Source organism: Amblyomma maculatum, chromosome 2 (genome assembly GCF_055883805.1).
Source record: "Amblyomma maculatum isolate TAMU_Amacu chromosome 2, ASM5588380v1, whole genome shotgun sequence".
Taxonomy (NCBI): Eukaryota; Metazoa; Arthropoda; class Arachnida; order Ixodida; family Ixodidae; genus Amblyomma; species Amblyomma maculatum.
The window spans coordinates 74,424,790-74,442,101 of NC_139345.1; the positions used below are offsets into that span (position 1 = coordinate 74,424,790).

The 17,312-nt window shown below is 46.1% G+C and overlaps 1 protein-coding gene across 1 annotated transcript in view; it reads right to left on the reverse strand.

Annotated features, from left to right (window-relative positions):
• Mvl (solute carrier family member malvolio) overlaps positions 1 to 11,240 on the reverse strand; it is a 54,463-nt gene extending 43,223 nt beyond the window's left edge. The window contains exon 1 of the mRNA XM_084594495.1: positions 11,211 to 11,240. The gene's annotated coding sequence lies outside the window, so the exon portion shown is untranslated. The remainder of the gene's footprint in view (positions 1 to 11,210) is intronic.
• Between the last annotated feature and the right edge of the window lie 6,072 nt (positions 11,241 to 17,312).

Genomic DNA, 17,312 nt, shown 5'->3' on the forward strand with positions numbered 1-17,312 from the left:
AAGAAAGGATGTGGATATAAACCAAACATTAAAGTGAGGTTTTCTGCATGAAGAAAGACACAGATAAATTGCCGACGGATTATTCGACGCCTTCCGTACCGGTATATGGGAGAGGTGGAAGAGGTGAAAGACTCGTATGTATATAACGAAAAACCCGATTATAGAAAAAGAGGAGGAAATAACAAAGTAATCAATATATTCCTCCTTACCGATTAAGAGGAGTCATATGAGGTATTTGTTTTCGCATTTCCTTTATATCAATAAAATTGATCGCTCTAAACGTCACCCTTGACTTAACCCCGCAGCATACTGACCGGGATTAACAAAGAAACACCAAGTTAAACAAAGTAGCTGTTAGCGCACGTACATCGCATTTAGTTTACCGAAGTAAATCGGGATTACATTTTCTTTCTTTTTTTTTTTTTTTTTTTTTTTTTTTTTGCGATCAGTCCACATCACCAGCCTGTGAGCGAAAAAAAAATAACTATGACCGCGACTTAACAAAACATTACGGGAACGTCAATAAGAAGAGTTATGTAAGTATCGAAAATAGGTTCTTGATAGCGGAGGCTGGCTGCATATTGGGTACACTCGTGGGGTATACAGAGCGCCTCTCTAGCGCTGATCCGACATTGCCACCCTTCGTAACATTTAGAAATTTCGCTCTCTTTCCTTTTCTCCCTGCAGTTCCCCCATTTTCTGTATGCAGCAAGTTTGTCTCACAACAAAAACATTCGAAATGCCACTTGCGTTGCGCTCAAAATGTGCAGTGATATCTGAAAGAGAGAGACACACACAGAGAAAGAGAGAGAGCACATAAATAGGAGTTCCACTGGGAAACATTAAACAGAGTTCCGACTTGGAATGTTAAGTTTACCCCCGTTCCATTACCCCTCAGCCATGTTATGAGGTCTCGTGACGTCACACAACCCGATGACCAATCAGTGCACGGCCATGTCTCCCGCCACATATATGCCACCTTCCTGAAGCATGCCTTGATTTTTCTTTAACGCCGACAATGCCGACACCGAATTTTCTGGAGAACGGAGTCCTTAGAACCGACGAAACAGATACGACCAGCCAATCTCTCCTATATACATAGAGTATATATATAGAAAGAGAGCGAGGATGTACCAGTCATGTTCACAGCACTTAATTTTTTTTTCTTTCTGTTTTTTTCTGGGCGGTGCGCAGAATTTAACGCTCAGAGAGAGCCAGCCTTTGAGTTCCCACCCACATCGCCAAACACGAGGAGCGCTTTGTAGAGAATGATAGTGAAGTTGTCTACTAGATACCCTGGAATGTGCAGTGCAGTGCGAAGATCAGATACGTATACATGTGTAAGAGAAAAGACGGTGGAGCACGAGAAAAATAAACGCGGAATATTTAGTGTGGTGGTTGTGCTTTGCCAGCATTATAAAAGATAGTAGGCCTGTGTTCGCGCAAAAAATAAAAAGAAAGAACAGAAAGGGAGATCATTAATGGTTTCACGATTAGATAAACTGTAGCTGAAAAAAAAAAAAATATATATATATATATATATATATATATATATATATATATATATATATATATATATATATATATATATATATATGCAAGAAATATTTATCACTGGAAATTCTGAAGCAGTCGAAGTGACTCGTTGAAATGTGGGATCTATATAGTACTTTGTTAAATTCATTTTCACCACTAACGGTTCGGCTCCTTGGGTTATTTTTTAGTCTTTCTTTGATCTTTTTTGTTTGCAATTTTTATTTTTGATTCATCTTCCCGAATTTTCTTCTAACAGCGTTGTACGCGTATTTCTATGCACACACACACACACAAAAAAAATAGTGGAAGACATTCGCGACTTAGTACACAGTTGTCAGCTCGCTTGTTGTGCGGATTTGCTTTATGGTCGTGCCGCAAAACGCACAGCGCGTTGTAAGCATCATACACGACCGACTAGACCACGTTGTCGTGCCGCCATCGGGACGATGCGGGGAAGAAAAATGATGATCCTCATTGCGTATCGACTAATGGATTCAAAGCGATCCTATTGCGCCCTTGTCAAATGAAGGAATTAATTCGGCTTGGTAAACGAGGTGCGGTTGTATATAAAGTGCCCTCACGTATCGAAATGCAAAAAAAAAAAAAAAAAAAAAAAAAAAAAACTAGCGGGCGCGGCTCGCTTAGCGCGGAATACGTGACAGTCCGAGGGGCAGTGACTCGAATTCACGCCGAAAAAAGAAAAAGAAAAAGGAGAGAAGAAAAAGAGAGAAGGAAAAAAAAAGAAAACCCGAGAGTTTAATCAAACGAGGATATGTCTACTGGGTATGCAGCCCACATTAAGCCTGCTTGCTGGTATGCGATGTTCTCGCCCCTGCATTTTGCTTACTTTATTGATTTTATCTTATCTAATGGAATGTCACAACGGCATCACGACTAACCAATAATACCGCCTCTCCCACCTCCCCGTCCTCATGCTCCTCGCTACCCCCACTACGATCAAATTCCTCGGCACCGCTTTTTAGCTTCAGCTTTCACTGTGCGGTTGAACAAGGCTTAACAGATAGGAACGCAAGCCTCGGTTCGATGAGCAGTCGCAGCACTCCCACTCCGCCCCTACATGTACAGCTCGGCAACTTAGCTCTATCACGCCAGGTGGACAGCTCCCAGTCCGAAGCCATTTGTGGGGACGAGGCTGCGCGCATCAAGTCAGCTGAGCGTTGGCGAAGTAGAACGATTACCGACTGTGACTGGTCTTTCGACCGGCGGAGATGCTGACTTCGTGCTTGCCGCCTCTTTCCCTCACCACTCGCACGCACGTGCTCAAGCCTCAAAAGGTCGTGAACGCCATTGTCTGCGATGTGCGATGGAGGTGCAACGCTGAAGGTTCTTATGTGCTGAATCAATTCACTTTAACGATGAACGGGTGATGTGGTTAATCACACACAAGTGTGGCAAAACTCCAATGGAGGTATTGGAGTTTTGCTACACTGGTGTAGGTTACGAAAACGTATTCGGAAGCGCTCGCTCCACTACGGCGTTTGTTTTGAACTTCTCTCCTTCAGTTCCTCGGCTACCTCGTTTCTCACGGTACGGTCGATGAGTCAAAAGCAGAGCATGCCGAATATTGCATCTTTCCGTTCCTACAATTTTTTTTTTCTTTAGCAGGCTGACAGAGGTTTCGCTGTATTTATATGCCATATACTTAATTACAAATAAAAAAAAGTATTTTGCAGGATGCAACTCGGCCTAATGTTTTAGAGTTGTTTTAGAGCATGAGGCTACCGGGTCTATTTCAGCCCGCGTCAGCAGTACTACTCGCTATGCCGAATGTGGCATCTCCCAGCCGAAAGCAGAGCGACGCCGAGACGTTGGGACGTGACGGGAAATGACAAACGCAGCGCTGACGGCTCAGAGATGCGATGGCCATGAGTCACTCACTAGCGCACGCGTTTGCTTAGAAGCCTTCGATCGCTGCCTTCGCCTTCGCGTCAGCGTCAGCGCAGAAACTGGCCTTTGAGCTTTGATTGTTTGGTGAAAACGGAAAAGTTTCCGAGGCTCTCGCGACACAGACAATGGCGTCAGAAAAAAAAATTCGTCCTTTTGGGTCAATGATCTTTGCTTAAGTGACAGATGCTGTCTGCAATCTTTGTACGCCCTAACGTTTTGTTGCCCTTCAAGCGCGGTGTGCTCGAGAGGGCTGGAGGAAGAGCACTTTAAGTGTACGGTTGTTGGGGCAACTGGTGACCGTTACATGTACAGCGAGCGCCAGCAAGGGCCGCATTCTACCTCACACGTTTCTCCGGAGGCGTGTGCATGCCTTGCCGAATATCTTGTCGCGCGCTTTACGAGAGCTCAGTTATGGCTCAGCCAAGTCGTAAATGCTTAAAGATAACACATTAAAGAGAAAAGTAGAGACCTGCTGGGAACTAGGCATCCCGGCCGTTGGCTGGAGTCCAAAGAACACTCACATTCAGCGTGACCTTGCCCTTAACAAGAACCCCTGAATTTCGTCTTTGATGCAATTCAGTTTAGAATATTGTAATATGCGTTTACTTTTTGTAGGTTGATACATTGAACTAAATACGATAAAACTGCACGCATGTTCACCGTGCATACCCAGAATTTTCATGATGCCAATAAATATACCACAAATACGCAAGTGCAGCTCGGGCATCAGCTTGCAGAATATTGTAAGACTCATGCAAATATCAGAAGGAATGGCCCGATTTTCCCCTGAGCAGCACAACATTTCTTTCAAAGTATGCCTTTCGTTCATGTTGTGTAGCTACTGCCGCCATAAACAAACCGTTAGTGGGTGTTTTTAGCGATAGCGAAAATGTTAATAGCTAAAAATATTAGCCTCCCAAAAAGAGAGCTGCGGATATTTTGATTGAAATATTGAGAATTTTACGATATGCAGGAAACTGAGCTGATTTGCCCATTTTCCTTTAAAAATATGCATGTCCAAAATTTCTGGGTATGATATGCCTTAGATTAGATTTACTGCTACTCTGTGCAGCCGTGAATCTAAGCGTGAGGTAAACGAGGGGCAACCAAAATTCACGAAGGCGATCGCCTTCGTGAATTTTGGTTGCCACACGGTTGATCACCTTGGTAAATTTTGGTTGCTCCACGGTTGATCACCTTCGTAAATTTTGGTTGTCCCAGAGTTGATCACCTTCGTAAACTTTGGGTTGCCCCACTGTCCCTAATTTGCGAAATCATATGCACAAAGCTAAGAAGCCCCAGAGCAATGAGTTCCAGCCTGTACATCTTGGCAACAGCTGGTGCAATGCGCCGAGCAGACCGCCTGCAGTGTATACTCAAGCAGTGGCGCAAATCGTCCCACGCAGCTTTTCCTGTGTGAAGGACTCTGAAGACGATCGCATATCTTGCTTAAATGCTTCAAGAAACAGGGGCTCAAAGACATCACATTCTCTGCCTTCTTGCGCACTGCATTAAACGAATTTATTTAACGAGAAAAGTATTTTGAATGTGGTCTCTTGCGGTTCCGCGCCCGCACTCATCCCAATGCGAAAATGATCTATTATTCCATTTCCATTCCAGGCAAAGTACAGTAACTTTCTACGTTTACATTTAAAGCCAACTATACGCCTCCCTTAAATAGCTTACGCACTATGACGTTTTTTTTTGTGTGTGTGTGTGTGTTTTTTTGCAGGTACCAGACAGGGTCCCTTGTCTGGTCAACGAGACTACGCTGATCATCCAGGCTAGAGTTTGACAGCCGAGTCTCCCACTGCTTTTCGGCTAGGTATTTGGTGGTCGGTACCATGAGGTCCCTCACACACGGGCACACATCATATGTTGTGGGGCGTTACAGAATGTGCATTCATATCTGTAGGCGGTGGGCGAGATTCTTTGTTGTAAGGTGCCAGGGGCGTGACTCTTGGTTTGGACTTTTCGGTGGATTGGAGGGTGACTACTTCTTCTCTGGTTAGTTTCGATGGATAGGGAGGGGATACGTATTTCCTTGTCAAGTCTGTAACGCCCGAAGATGTCAGTATATCTCCAGGGGCGTCATGGGGCCTCCAAAATTGCCCCGGCAGTGGTGCCAGATTACCTTATTTTCGGGTTGGTGCGGCTTCCCGGAGTCCATATGATGTACACGTCTGGGAGGTGGCTTGCGGTGGTGCGATTAACGATTTGATGTGCGATATGCTGGAAATTCCTCTATTTTGGCAGTTTCTGCATGCAGACTATAAATCAGAGAGGATGTTCCTAGCACGTCGAGAGGGTTATGTCGATTACATCCTGTTCTGCTGCATCAGTGTCACTTTTTGGGATAGTTGCAGAGATCTTCTCGGAAAAATGTAAAATCCATGACGCTAATAGAGTGGCTTTATATTCCTGCGTATCTTCCTTCGTCAGCATATCTGGTTTCCGGATTTGTTCCGTGCTCTGTGCTAAGGGCCGATCTCTTGCTTGGCGCCGGTCTTTGTGGATGCAGATTTCGCGGGATGGGCACTATACGGTGATGTATGAGCAGACTTTATCCAGAATGAGCTGCATAGAGTATTTTGGCTCTACGCCAAAATACTGGGTTATAGAGAATAACCTAGTTTGTAGAGGGTTGCACGCCTGTTTCTGTTGGTTTTAAGCATTCCTATTGGTTGACTTTGTGGGCTTCGGAAAACCCTTCCCGCGTATTGTTAACGCTGAGGAGGAGGAGGAGGCGCTGCGTATTAACGCTTTCGGATATACCATTTGGGAATTTTGATGGCTTTACTGATGAGAGTGCTGATTTTTTTCACTTCTGAGTTTGATTCAAATATGTTATTCAGAATGGTACGCGGCTCATGATGAGAGCCTACGGAGAATGCGGACGTTGTCTTCCGCCATATGCAAGCCTTTGCCGTGTGCACTTCGGCAACGTCCCAGTGCAATTGTGTATGCATACACCTTGAGGGCAATAGTGAGCAGACCAACCTTTTTTTTTTTTTTTTTTTTTTTGCGTCTCAGTGCTCTGCACATGCATACGCCGCGAAGGCCAAGGAGGAGTAGACGATATTTATTCGATTCCGGCCACCGGATGCGGACAGAGGCGAAGAACTTTACATCGATCACGAAAAGAATGAATTGCTATGCCCGACTGCAACGTACCTGGGTGCTCGCACGCAAGGAACCATTCCTTTGCGCAAGTACGTTCACGCACAAAGCGATCACTGAGCTCACGAGGTATCTAGTGGCTCGACCTTCTTCACGGTTCTTTATTGGGCCATAGGGCAAGCGAACGCATTTTCCCCAGCGCGTTATTTTTAGCAAGCTTGCATCGCTGACGGGAAAGACTGCACAACGCCTGAAACATGTAAAAAGAGAAATGTGACGCTCCTGTGCTTAGCCTAATCGGTGGAAGAAAACAGTCACAGACTTCCGACAAAGAAAGCGTGCTGAGGGAACTAAACACATATTCAAGACTAACTATGTCGGAAGGCATACCGTACTTTGTGGCCCCCCATAAAACAGAACGGTTGCGCAAATTAGCACAAATCATTCGGCCGACTAAGCCATAACTCTGGATAAGGCTCGTCCGCGTTGCGTTGACGAAGTTTTCCCATGATTCAAGATCGCGTGACTTCCACCAGAGTTTTTGTAATGCCGTTCGGAGAAAGGTGCTTCTCCTGTATTTTCTTTCCTCCGTGTGTGAGCAGAAACTATTGACTTCATACCTTTTAACCCAGCCATTAATCCACTGTTAATCAATCGCGATCTAAACTAATTGCACCCTGACCCAGCGCAATTCGCTCTTAATCGACCTCAATCCTATTTAACCTGCACAAGGCCAAAACAGTCCATCCTTAATCTACAAAAACCCACCATAAACATTTCGTAATCGATCTAATCTAAGTACAATTATATGTACAAAATAATCCAACAAAGTGATCCACTTTTACTTCACTGTAATTCTAGCTTAATGTACTACAATCCACATTATTTTTGTCCAACATAATCCAGTATTAATCCACCACAATCGACACAAACGTAATCCACCCTCCTGAAAACATAATCCAACATAACCACCATGGCAATCCACCCCGTGTGGCACCGGGCCTCTTTCATCGGTGACCTTAGACGGACTTCTTTAAACACGTGGTGCTTTTAGGTGTGCTCCTCCCAAATGCTCACGGTTTTAAAAATAGAGCCGTCACATAAATACGAGACGCGTATAGTACATGAGTGTCGGGCATGATTGGTTGCAATGGAAGCTGTCTGCCTGCCTCTGAATCCTATGCATAGCTCAGTGATTTATTGAGTGATTAAATGGCTGGCTGTTTTCTTCTTCCTTTTTTTTTTTTTTTTTTGCGCGCCAGAACAACACTGATGATTACAAGACCACCGTGTACAAGACACACCGTTCTGGACCCTGTAATTATTTTTGGTCATCTGTTTTTCTGTAAAGTGCGCCGAAATTCAGGCACCTGCATTTTCACATCTCGCCTTCAGCAAAGTGTTCGTGGTGCGAGATCGAACCCGACACGCAGGATGCCATGTCCAGTGAGTATGGACGGACATACTTGACCAAAGGGTCTGCTGAGTATGTTGCGAAGTTCTATAATTTTTATAATTTTGGTTCTCTTCCCATCTTATATAAAGCGCCTCGCCGCGATGGTGCAGTGGTTAGGCCGCTCGACTGTTGTACCCAAGGATGCGGAATCGAATCCCAGCTGTGGCAGCCGCTTTTCCATGGAGGCGAAAAGCAAGGCGCCCGTGTGCTGTGCGATGTCAGTGCACGTTAAAGAACCCCAGGTGGTCGAAATTTCCGGAATCCTCCACTACGGCGTCTCTCATCGCCTGAGTCGCTTTGGAGCGTTAGACCCATGAACCAACCCAAACCTTTTTAACCAGGCAAGGCCTTCCAGATGTCCTTGCATGTGCATTTCTTCACGTATTTCGAATGAACTGACGCGCAGGTCGACTGCATGGATGGCCGGGAAGAGGCCCTTCGCTTCAACCGAATTGACACGCAGTCTGTGTACCCTGTACGCGTTAACGTCTTCTATAACTGATAATCTTCGCGTGTCAACAAGGAGGCGAGAATATCAGCGATAAATTGCTGTACACTTGCAGCGAGCGAGCCGTTTCAAGGCTTCGCACAATGCCGAAAGCGAGCTATTGGCAACGAGCCGTGGTCATCATTCACGGTATTCCCGGCGTGTAAGTCGCACACCCCGTTGTTCCCCAACTGCGTCGCGTCCGATGCAGCCAAATATGGCAGCTGATATGGGAACAGGAGTGAATTTGAGAAGCAAGGCCGTGGCTGGTCGCGTCGTTTTCCGGACGTTAGTGATACGAGCCTTATCCGCAAAGGAATATATGACTGGCTACTTGACGACGCAGCTGGCCCCAACCTCTGAAGAGTGGCCTGTTTTGTTCTTTGTTAGAATAGCTGACGCTAGCAGCCGTCACGGAGTCTTTATCACCCACCGCTTTTGTCAACTGCGTTTCTCGCCGGCCCCACGGGACAGCAATCGTGGACGGACTACGTGCATATCGGGACATGCAGGCAGCTGTCGAAACCTGACTCAAAAAGCTGCCACGTTAAAGATAGCTTAAACAGTACCGGACACGAAGCACGTGATTATGCTTGAGCAAATATTTCTCCAAGAGGTCTATCAAGCTAAGTGTGGAGGAATTAGGGCAGAGTTCAGCAACAAATGTATTTCATGCTTTACACGCAGACACTAAGAATATATGTTTATTCGCTATTAGGGGAAGGCTGTTTAGGTGAATTCAGAAACTTTAAGGATATGGGTTCATCGGAATGAAAACTTTGGTATCTGAGAAATCAAGTATCGAAATGTACCAAACATGGCCGTTACGCACTCATCCAGCTACCCGCCTACCGACCCACGTAACTAACTAACTAACTAACTAACTAACTAACTAACTAACTAACTAACTAACTAACTAACTAACTAACTAACTAACTAACTAACTAACTAACTAACTAACTAACTAACTAACTAACTAACTAACTAACTAACTAACTAACTAACTAACTAACTAACTAAATGACAAACTAACTAACTAACTAACTAAATGACAAACTAACTAACTAACTAACTAACTAACTAAATGACAAACTAACTAACTAACTAACTAACTAACTAACTAACTAACTAACTAACTAACTAACTAACTAACTAACTAACTAACTAACTAACTAACTAACTGACTGACTGACTGACTAAGCAACTAACTAAATAAACAACTAAATAGCTAACTAAATGACAAACTAAATAACTAACTAAATGACAAACTAAATAACTAACTAACTCGGCACCGTTTTGGCTGCCCAGCGTATGCACAAAACGATCAACCATTTTCTGTGACTACTGAAGTATTAGTATGTCTTAAAACAGCGCTAGAACACGGACATATAAAAAGAGACAAACACACAACAGTGCAGTGTGTGTTTGTCTCTTTCTATCTGTCATTGTTCTAGCGCTGTATTAAAATAATGTTCTACCAACTCGCCCACTCCCAACAAGCCACTCTGCTTAGTACTATTATGCCTGCCCTGTGGTTTCTGTCGCGTTGCCGGTGAAACTCCCACACAGTTTCTGCGCAGCAAGTGCAGGGTTACGCGCATTGTCGCCCTCCCGATAAGCAGGTGACATTGGCAAACCTTTGTGTTCCTCGGGCACTTATATGCAGACGAATTAAAAGAGGACTAAGGAGAGAAGGAGCGCCAAATTTACAACTGCAATTCTCGCTGACGCATTGAAATTCAATCAGTTATTGAGGCTATGGATAGTGTGAAGTTATTTGATTACTACTAGCTCCTCTAAACTTTCCAGGAGAGAAACTAAGTTGATCTGCTGCCATAGTTAAGGTGGTAGAACACGGTACGTGATCATATGCATAGTCGTGGGCTCAGATCCTGCTTGAGGCATGAAGTTATTTTCGTACACATTTTGATTGCGCTACCTATTTATCCAACCGCACAAGCAGTGCGTACCCCTGATTTTCTTTGTTTTTACAGCCTCGGTGACTGCTGCTTTCATTTATACGCCAACTTGCAAGTAAGACGCAGGCAGCAACCGGCCCCCGTCAAATAGTGAACAGCAACGAAGCAATGCCGTTCGGACGGAGAAGAAACCGAAACGTTACTGGTACACCGATTCCGGAAGCATGGTTGAAATCTTTTGGAACAAAGGGCCAGATCCATGGTACACGGGACTGTATGAAGCAGGCTGTCTGTTGCAGGACCCACTCCACGTCTCCTTTTCCCTGTGCCGATTTCTCGTGTCCCTAGACCTTGATGTCAGCGAACTTATTATGATAATGGATGCAACTTCCTTGGCACCCTCCAATAAGACCACACGCCCTTCTGTCTCGCCCTACGGTCCTACGTCCCTACGGTCTGGTCTGTTAACGAAGGCGTGTTGTTTCCCGCCAGTTGCCGACAAGCTAGCAGCAAGATAAGCTGCTCGGAGCTGCCATAGAAGCGAACATCTGGAACGGAAGTTAAATAAAAAATATACATAGAAAACGCGAAGCTGTATTCTGTTGTTATATGAAACGGCAGCTGAGCGAGCGAGTGTTAATGCATTTGCTTCGTGAGTCACTCACGCATTCGTGCAACCCGACACGTGCCCGTTTTGACGTGGCTCGACAGTTCGTTGGAATATTTTAGAAATGAGCAAGCATCTCGCGGAATGAAACGCGATACGAAAGAAGAAGGCGCTTACCCGTGGGCGACTTTCCAAACAGGGGCGTCCGTCTCACGTCAACGTCGCTCGAGGCGCCTCTCGCGCCGGTCACTGCTCACTAGAAAATCATTGCCCCCGACGAAGCAAGATGGGTAGCTTATGTAGCTAGCTATGCGATACGCTGAACGTCGCCCCTTTCGATAAGGGTTGCGCGAGAAATTCCACAAGAGGAGCTCGGTGCGGTCGGCAATTATCATCGAAAGCAGGTATACGTTGTAATCAACGAGGCGTGAAAGGGAGAAGGGGAAGAGCGGATGAAACAACACTAGCCGAGTAAAAATGCAGGCTCAGGAACAGCACTTAGTTGTCGCGAAATTGCTTTATTTGCAGGAAGTTTAATACAATGGTACCCGTTGACAGTCAGACTGCGCATTATCGCTACTTCAGTACTTTCCGTATATTTAACCTATGAGATTTGAAATTGCATTGTGCGTTTCTTCGAATACATTTTTTTTTCTCGCATAAACGAAAATTTTCTGTCTATTCTGTGCTACGACTATAGGTAGATAAACCCACAGCAGGAGTGCAAGCTCAAGTTTCAAGGAAAAGCACGAAGTCTGTCCCTGAGAAACAATTGCGTACTTTTTTCATAAGGCCACTTGTAAGCAGCAGCGATGATGCAACGTGTATCACATATAATCCTCTCCTATTATGAGCGTCTCGGCGGAAACGTTCGTTTTAGGGCGTGTAGCTCCGTGACTACGCGTCGTAGTCGTTGGCGCAGTAATCGCCGTAACCAACCAACATGCCACCTGCTACAGCTGGTAGAAGACCTAAACGCCGCCTGTCACGGGTATATCATGTGGCAGAGTGTAGAAATGGATGTCCCCAATCCGTACATGATTTAGGGCGAGGAGGGGAGAGGCAGCTAGCGGCTGGTTTATAGTGTCTTGAGCAGTGTGGCGAGAACGAAGCAAAGCGCAACCGGAATGGGGCTGCCACAGGCACAATCCGCATGGTGACTACCATCAGGGGAGATTATGACGAAGGTTGAAGAGTGCACAACGAGGCAAATTGTGATTAGCCGCGAAAGCTGAAGGTCATGGTGAGAGCGCAGGAATGTACCCTACAGCAGGGTGAGAATGAAGGGAGGAATGAGGGGGATGCGGCTGGAGAGTGAGGAAGGAAACAGCAGAAGAGGAAACTGTGGAAAGCGGAGGAGTATAGCTATATAGGGTACGGCTGTGGCGAGGGAAAGGGGTCGTTCTCAGTTTTTGAGCAGCTGATGCGTCCAGGCGTCCGTGTTGTAGCCAGCGTTGTGAGTGAAAAGTCACGAGCATGTATGTGGGCAGCTCACATGGATATGCAGGCGTGGAGGTGGCACAGACTGCTAGTCGAATTGGCAGCTGCCAAATAGGGAGGTGTGATGAAACTCAACCCCGGAACCCTTGAATCCCGAGTCGGATATGCAATCTTTAGGTCACGCAGAGATGTTCGGACGGCTTGTTTCAAGCAAAGGTTATCTATATGTCGGGAGGTCTTTCATATAGTGTGGTAGCTTACGAATGCGAGGTGATGATGTGTGACGTGAGTATTTGTGGGGAAGTAGAGGAAGAAATTAAGGGAGCAAGGTGAATAAGTGAGTAGCAAAATGTACGTATATAGGCAAACGCCGATCCGAAATGGAAGCCGCAGCAACCTAGTAATGCGGTCGCGTCGTACCCTTAAAAAATATGTTTGCTCAGAAGACGAACACGCCCACGTCACCCTCGCCCCACCCGAGACGAGATCGAAGAGGCACAGCTAAGGCACCGGCACGTGTCATGCCACCACCTTTTTTATAACAAACAAAAACTGCGAAAGGCTGTACGGAGTCTTCAGCTGAAGTGCGCACTGCCTCCGTGCCGGTTGCGTAGGAAGTGGCATCGAACTCGATACGATTACAGACAGCACATATGTGTCTCAGCCGAATCGCCAAAACACTCGCAAATTGCTGTCACTCTTTCTACAGGGCCCTCTAGACATTCGAAGATCTGGGGGGCAATCTTACGTTAGTACAAATGGCGGGCAAACTAAGAACGCCTGCTCATCCTCGCGAAATGTTGCGATATACGGTGGTCACACCACGGCGCTGTACTTGCCTATTTCGATGCACACTTCGTATGATGCGTGCATTATCGAGCTAGACGCACAGATTGTCAGCCGGTTGCTGCGTGAGTGCAGAATAAATAAATGCCCTTCACTCGCTATCGCATTCAATCTCTCCCACCTGAAAAATATGCCCACTTGAAATGCTTCATCTTTTTTTTTCTCTCTTTTTTTTTTTTTTTTTTTTCATTTCTCTACATCGGCCAGGTGCCATGCACTCGTGTCGTGCATGTCCCGACGCTGCTGGACGTACGGCACTATACGAGTGGCGGCACGAGCCCGACGACTGCCGTCGGGCGAAGAAGCCATTAGTACCGTGTGAAGGGTGGATTAGCTCTAAATGCATATATACAGAAACATGTTTATCTCAATTTCTGCAACATATATAAAAACTGAAAAAGAACAACTTGTAAGTCACTGCACAGACTTCATTGGGAGAAGCGAAAGCATTAGCCCCGTTGGGACATTTTTGAAATTTTTTATCTTTTTTAAATATTGATGTTTATTTTTATATTTTCTTTTAACTGTCATTTATTTTATTTGTTTTCATTTTAACCTTTTATTTACCACTACCTTTTATTATTATCAATTACCACCATAACTAACTATCATTATTTATTTTAGCCTACTAATGCTTTAGTATACGGTTTACAGGGAAGAAAATGTACAGTATCCGTCATACTTTCTCCATTGACACGTACCTCTCTACGCCGCTCGCACACACAGCCGTGGCTTCATTTTTAAAGTGAGAGCTTTACTGCGCCCCTCCGTAGCTTAGTCGGCGACTCGGCGTGTGTTTCATATTGCTTGAACGTGTCTAGTGGCGCTTGCGGCGCTCGCTTCGTCTACATCGCACACCCCCTTCTTCACACATGGCAGACTTTTTTCGTGCCCGTACATATCTCCACAAATATACAACATTGCCTGACACAGTGCTACACAGCCTTCCAGTCCCTTTCTTACCCTTTCCCTCCACCGCTGCTCATCTGGCTCGCCTCCTGGGACCTCCCTCTTCAAACTGCCCTGGACATGTTCGTGTCGTCTAGACCCGGCTGTCGTGCCCTTGAGGTTCGCACACATCCATGGAGGAGTCGCGCGCTTACGCTTTGTCTGCTTAAGTCTAGCCGCACTAAACCTTTCCTTATTAAGGTGAAAGCCTTTAATGGCTGGCTCATGCTGTCGTGGACAAAATGTGTCCCGCTTTTGCGGCGTTCTGATTGGCCGAGGCGGGATGAAGTCATAGAGGTTTCGACCAATCACAGAGCACCACCACAGTATGCGCGAATACGTGCCTTATACGGCCATATGTAAATCGATGATCAATTACTAAATAATTAATTACCAATTGATGGCTAATTATACAGATCATTAATTAGCTAATTAATTATTTACTAGCTAAACAATTACCTGCTTAATTGCTAAACCAATAATTGATTAATTACTAATTACTGCCAGCTGCGTAGCAGAATGCGGCACTCAAGCTTTTGCCTTTCACCACTTTAGTCGCTAAAGTCACTCGTAACTTTTTTTTTTTTTTTGGGGGGGGGGGGGGGTGAGGGGTCCGCTGTTCGGCCTCGCCGAAATAGCCTATTAATGCTTTGCATTAAAAAAAAAAGCGCTGCCTCTTGCGTAATCAAGAGCTGGTGCAAGCATGAAAGAATGGGTTTATTATCGGCGCTGTCTTGTCGTCTGACGCCATTGCCCGGCTTTATACAGACGGCGACATCAATTTGTTACGCTCGGCGCTTAAGCTTCCTCGAACCGGCCCCGTTCAAATGACGCACCTGCACGTGCTGACAGCATGGGGAGGACGCCCTGCTTAACTGTTCGTGTTCGTGTTGAAGGCGGCGTCAGGAACTGGAGGATGCGCAGTGCAGAGTTGTTGCGGCTGAAGAAGGAAAAGAAAATGCAAGGGCCTGCTACTGGCTCTGTAGCCACCTCCGCTGCCTCGTGCGGACAGAGGAGAAAATAGAGAAGAAAAAATAAGAAAAACGAAAGAGAAAGAGGCGCGTCGCAACAGCCGTCATCCGCCACCGAAGTGGGCCTGCAACAGCCACAGCCGCCGGTGGCAGACGAGCCCCGGCCACAAACGTCCGACCACAGCGCAGAGATAACAGCGCTGGCTCTCATTTCTGCATCGGCATGCGTTTCCTCTGTCGGCGCGTTTGAGGCATCCACCAAGCTGCAAGAAAATTTTGTTCAATTTGACTGAGTTTATTTAGGTTCGCCTTCCTGTTGACGAGGGGTTTGAGATGTCCTCTAAATATTGTCGCTCTACATCAGACGCCACGGAAACAGACGGCTCGTGTCGTGTGATAAGAAGAGCAACGGGAAATTATGCAAGGGTAGCAAACTTGAAACTGACATAATTTGACTAGTTCGCACCCTCAGAAAGAGCAAGCCGACTGCTCGATTTAATCCGTACTGGGTATTTAAGCAACCGCATGTCCCGATTATAGCTCGCTTCAATCGGGTCTTTTACTTTCGACCATGTCAGCGAGCAAATCCAATTTCAAAAAGCATGTCTATGCAGAATGCCAATGCAAATAACGTGTGTCACTTGAACAAGTTGCAATATTTACTGAAAAAAAAAGAAAAGAAAAAAAAGTGAGAGATGTAAGTCCGCTTCAGCCGATTAACACGTGCGAAAACATTGTAGGCATGATTTTGCTTGGCGGTTTGGCATTGAGAGACTGGCACAGATTTTGGCAGAATGTTAAACGTCTTCAGTTGGTTTTGCTTTTGTGGGAAGGAAGGTGCGCTATCTTTCTGTACATATAGAATAGCCACTGTACATATAGGGAGCTTGCATGAAGTGATGCTTGCTGGGTAATCCACCACGATGTTGTCGTTGGCAGTAGACGACGCAGCACGGCACTGCCACAGCCTCGTCTACATGGTCGCGTAGTGAGTGCAGACGATGCTGCAGCGCGATCGGACAGGCCGACTGCGAGTTCCTCACGATTCCAAAAATACGTCTGCACGAGGGCGAGAAGGCAATTAAATGATTCCTCTAGCGACGTCAGCGCGAATGGCTCGCACGGGCCAATACACGCGAGATCGACGCCAATCGGGCAAATATCAAACCACTTGCCAGAACTAGATATCATGAATGTCGGCGATGTCGACGGGCGGCGAGGTCCAGATGCATAGTGCAGGCAGCCTTTCTCACGTAGCTTGTCGCACTGCTTTGGATTTGTTCATAGCGCGCCCGATTTTTCGGGCAGAGTCGACGCGCCCGTTCCTCAGGAATCTGCCGACAATTGCACGCACGTAAGGGCAGTGCACGAAAAGCCGAATATTTGCTCGGTGGACCGTCGTAAACGACAAGGCACTTGCTCAATTAAGCATGGCTGCGCTGCCTGCCGTCTGTTGCCAGCGACACCATCACGGCGGATTACCCAGCAAGCATCGCTTCATGCAACCTCCCTGTATGGTTTGGTGGTTCAGTTTGGTTCAACATCCCAAAGCGACTGTGGTCATGATGGACGACGCCGTAGTTGGGGGCTCCTGAAATTTCCACCATCTGGAGTTCTTTAACGTGCACTGACGTCGCACAGCACCCGGGCGCTTTTGCGTTTCGCCCCAATCGAAACGTGGCCGCAGCGCTGTAGCCGAGCGTCTTTACCACCGAGCCACCGCGGCAGTTGGATGTACGTATGTCGTCGTTTCGGATCCGTATCGCTAACTAGTCTCAAACTTGACCAGCTGATAGATGCCAAAAAGGGAAGCGAAATGTTGGGTCACCGTCCTTGAACGATGCACAAACAACGGTTGCATCATAATTTACATAAGAAATCACGTGATATCTTATTATCATCCTCTGCTCAGGCAACTCTGCAGGAAAGTAGGGCTTTCGCATTAAAAAAGGTAGACGCCTTAATGCATTTTTTTTTTTTACAAAAAAAAAGAAAACCTGACTTCGAGCGCTTTCAACGAAAAGACAAACAGTACAGAAATAGTAGCCGAGTGATTCAAAGAAATACGAATATT